The 5000-nt window shown below is 37.3% G+C and overlaps 1 protein-coding gene across 1 annotated transcript in view; it reads left to right on the plus strand.

Annotated features, from left to right (window-relative positions):
* LOC133635472 (receptor-type tyrosine-protein phosphatase S-like) overlaps positions 1-5000 on the plus strand; it is a 267952-nt gene that overhangs the window by 27330 nt on the left and 235622 nt on the right. The window lies entirely within an intron of this gene.

Genomic DNA, 5000 nt, shown 5'->3' on the forward strand with positions numbered 1-5000 from the left:
ATGAAGCTTTTGGATGTAATATACGGAGCCCCTAAAGCAGGCCTGGGCAATTATTTTGACCCGGGGGCCAAATTTAGAGAAAAACAATGTGTCTGGGGGCCGGTATATCTATTTTTTAGGAAAACTAATACAAAACCTCACAATAAAGTCTGATTGAATGCTAACAATGTTATGACAGTCCGCCTTAAAAACGGAATGGAATTTTAAATTTTTCTATGAACGATAAAACCCTGAATATTGAGAACACATGAACGTCACACCCCCTCTCAATCGACATATTTTACAATTAAGCGACACCCACACTGCTTGGTGCCTCGTCTGACCTGCTGTGACGTAGATTACCATAGTAACTAGTAGGGTTGTACGGTATACGGGTATTAGTAAAGTACCGCGATACTAATGAATCATATTTGGTATCATACCGCCTCTGAAAAGTACCGGTCCGCCGCACCCTAAGATTTTTTGTTAAAATATAGCTAATAATGCTATTTTCTCTGGCCCCCTTTATTTAGAAAAGTACCGAAAAGTATCAAAATAATATTGGTATCAGGACAACACTAGTCACTAAAATATCATGCAAAAGCACAGATTCCAACCGTAGAAATACTTTGTATAGTTCAAGACTTACGGTCATTAGAAAACATCACTGCACATTATAATGGCAGCTACACTTTCCATCTTAAAGATATAAAAAAATTATTTGGGAATGCCCGGCGGGCCAGATTGAAAAGCTTAACGGGCCGCATGTGGCCCCCGGGCCTTAATTTGCCCAGGTCTGCCCTAAAGGGAAATGGAGGGAAAAAAAATGTTTTGCGAGATCTAGCAAAAGTATCAAGCTTGGCACACCTATTTTTGGGCAGGTTCGCCCATTCCTCTTTGCAGCACCTCTAAGGTTATCCAGGGTAAATCCCACCTAACCTTATCCTTGTCCACACACACACACAATGCCACCGTTTAAGACCCCCTCCGTCTGCCGGCGCAACGTGACCCAGTACGCATGCGCGGAAAAAAATGTGCTCGTCATACTTACCTCTGACCTGGAAGTGTATTCTTACAATGTGTTTCAATGTAGACTATTGCCACATTTCTCTTAACAGTAAACCTTGCTTGCCTCACTATCAGCAGCTATTGTAGTGAATCCCACCTGAGCCATCATACATGAATCATATATTTAATGGACGTGTGAAAGTAAACAATGTGATTAATAACATTTTACAACAATCAATCAAGGGATCGACATATCTGGTCAGGACAGTCTGCTTCTAGGCTGAAATTGGCGGTCGAACTTGACGGCCGCAACCACTTCATGGCTTCACAATAGAGATGTCCGATAATATCGGCCTGCCGATATTATCCGCCGATAAATGCGTTAAAATGTAATATCGGAACTTATCGTATCGTTTTTTTTATTTTTGGTATCGTTTTTATTTTTTTTATTATTTTTTTTTAAATGATTAAATCAACATAAAAAACACAAGATACACTTACAATTAGTGCACCAACCCAAATAAACCTCCCTCCCCCATTCACACTCATTCACACAAAAGGGTTGTTTCTTTCTGTTATTAATATTCTGGTTCCTACATTATATATCAATATATATCAATACAGTCTGCAAGGGATACAGTCCGTAAGCACACATGGTTGTGCGTGCTGCTGGTCCACTAATAGTACTAACCTTTAACAGTTAATTTGACTCATTTTCATTAATTACTAGTTTCTATGTAACTGTTTTTATATTGTTTTACTTTATTTTTTATTCAAGAAAATGTTTTTAATTTATTTATCTTATTTTATTTTATTAATTAAAAAAAAAGTACCTTATCTTCACGAAACCTGGTTGTCCAAATTAGGCATAATAATGTGTTAATTCCACGACTGTATATATCGGTTGATAGCGGTATCGGTAATTAAAAAGTTGGACAATATCGGCATATCGGATATCGGCAAAAAGCCATTATCGGTCATCCCTTTTTCACAATAGTTATGGAGTACAAAACTAGACGTTGAGTAATCTCTCGACATACATCGCGGACAATAAGTGATAGTCTGCTTTGCCAGTCCAAATGCATGCGCTGTTTTCCCTCGTCCACGGGAGCCCGCATTCACGTTGTCTCCCCTTCGACAAATGGACACATTTTTCCGCTAAGTAGAATCACAGCTGATCCGGACATTCGAAAGTTCTCTTGCCGTTACTCTGGCACAACACACTCGGTGACAAACATATCCCACCAGGCCGCCGTTCTTCCAGGCCTTATCCAAAACTGTCGCTCAACATTGCTGTGTTGCCGTCTGAGATGTGTTGTATCCCAAATAGCTGCAATCACGCGTTTTTTTTCTTTTAAAGTATTCATGTGTGATGGCTGTGGCACGTTCTTTCTGACGTCACTTCCTTTGTGGGGCACGGTCTTTCTGGCGTCACTTCCTCTCCGAACTCAGTTTGTGAACAATCAATGAGTCCACACAAAGCTAAGAGCCGGAGATTCAAGAAATAGACGGCGCACTTACCCGTGTAAAAAAATTATCCAAGAAGGGGAACCTTAAAGGATGGTTTAGTGTGGCCGAAACGGGGCTTAGGCTAAATAATTATTAGTTCAATGAGTTATCAGGGTCTCAAGCTCCATCAGGTTAGATGGGAAGTAGGGATGTCCGATAATGGCTTTTTTGCCGATATTCCGATATTGTCAAACTCTTAATTACCGATACCGATATCAACCGATACCGGTATATGTAGTCGTGGATTTAACACATTATTATGCCTAATTTTGTTGTGATGCCCCGCTGGATGCATTAAACAATGTAACAAGGTTTTCCAAAATAAATCAACTCAAGTTATGGAAAAAAGTGCCATATTTATTATTGAAGTCCCAAAGGGCATTATTTTTTTAACATGCCTCAAAACAGCAGCTTGGAATGTGGGACATTCTCTCCCTGAAATAATTCTGATACCCACTACAACTATGGGAAACACTGTTAACTTTGACTTTCACAAAGTGCATTTTTTTTAAACATGCCTCAAAACAACAGCTACAAAAACAATGAAGGCACACAGCTTCAGTCCAGAGCAGGGGTCACCAACGCGGTGCCCGCAGGCACCAGGTAGCCCGTAAGGACCAGATGAGTAGCCCGCTGGCCTGTTCTAAAAATAGCTCAAATAGCAGCACTTACCAGTGAGCTGCCTCTATTTTTTAAATTTTATTTATTTACTAGCAAGCTGGTCTCGCTTTGCTCGACATTTTTAATTCTAAGAGAGACAAAACTCAAATAGAATTTGAAAATCCAAGAAAATATTTTAAAGACTTGGTCTTCACTTGTTTAAATAAATTCTTTTTTTTTTTTTTACTTTGCTTCTTATAACTTTCAGAAAGACAGTTTTAGAGAAAAAAATACAACCTTAAAAATTATTTTAGGAATTTTAAACACATATACCTTTTTACCTTTTAAATTCCTTCCTCTTCTTTCCTGACAATTTAAATCAATGTTCAAGTAAATTAATTTTTTTTATTGTAAAGAATAATAAATACATTTTAATTAAATTTTTCATTTTAGCTTCTGTTTTTTCGACGAAGAATATTTGTGAAATATTTCTTCAAACCTATTATGATTAAAATTCAAAAAAATTATTCCGGCAAATCTAAAAAATCTGTAGAATCAAATTTAAATCTTATTTCAAAGTCTTTTGATTTTCTTTTAAAATTTTTGTTCTGGAAAATCTAGAAGAAATAATGATTTGTCTTTGTTAGAAATATAGCTTGGTCCAATTTCTTATATATTCTAACAAAGTGCAGATTGTATTTTAACCTATTTAAAACATGTCATCAAAATTCTAAAATTAATCTTAGTCAGGAAAAATTACTAATGATGTTCCTTAAATTATTTTTTTTTATTTTTTCAAAAAGATTCGAATTAGCTAGTTTTTCTCTTCTTTTTTTCGGTTGAATTTAGAATTTTAAAGAGTCAAAATTGAAGATAAACTATGTTTCAAAATTGTATCGTCATTTTTTTCGTGTTTTCTCCTCTTTTAAACTATTCAATTAAGTGTAAATATCATTAATTATTAATAATAACATAGAGTTAAAGGTAAATTGAGCAAATTGGCTATTTCTGGCAATTTATTTAAGTGTGTATCAAACTGGTAGCCCTTCGCATTCATCAGTACCCAAGAAGTAGCTCTTGGTTTCAAAAAGGTTGGTGACCCCTGGTCCAGAGTATACTATAAACTGGGCTCAATCTGCCCTGTTCTTAACATATTCGTATGAGTGCATGGGGAAAAAAGGCACAAAAGATAAATAAAACAGCTTCACTCAGTCCAGTCTATTAGTCTATTTGTGCAACAGATGAAGCTCAAAGAGTGGGCTAATTCTTTTTCTCCATGTCATCACGTGTGAGAGGTAGATTTTTCTGAATGAAAACAAGCATCTGCAAGGGGTTCTGGGTATTTGTTCTGTTGTGTTTATGTTGTGTTACGCTGCGGATGTTCTCCCGAAATGTGTTTGTCATTCTTGTTTGGTGTGGGTTCACAGTGTGGCGCATATTTGTAACAGTGTTAAAGTTGTTTATACGGCAACCCTCAGTGTGACCTGTATGGCTGTTGATCAAGTATGCTGGCATTCTCTAGTGCACGTGTCAAGCCGTAGATAGTATGTGACTGGGCCAGTACGCAAAGGCAGCGCCTTCAAGGATTAATTGGCGCTCTGTACTTCTTCCTGCGTCCGTGTACACAGCGGCGTTTTAGAAAGTCACAAATTTTACTTTTGGAAACCGATACCGATAATTTCCGATATTACTTTTTAAAGCATTTATCGGCCGATAATATCGGCGGTCCGATATTATCGGACATCCCTAATGGGAAGTGTTGGTTTTCATCCAGGATGTCTGATGTCTCATGTTGACACTTATGCTATAAAGTCTCATTGAGAGTAATGATCATCCATCCCCCTTGGTACATTCTGCTGAAACCTCTGAACAAAAGTTAGGAATCATTGTTCCACAGATGATGT

The sequence above is a fragment of the Entelurus aequoreus genome, linkage group LG19 (genome assembly GCF_033978785.1).
Source record: "Entelurus aequoreus isolate RoL-2023_Sb linkage group LG19, RoL_Eaeq_v1.1, whole genome shotgun sequence".
NCBI lineage: Eukaryota > Metazoa > Chordata > Actinopteri > Syngnathiformes > Syngnathidae > Entelurus > Entelurus aequoreus.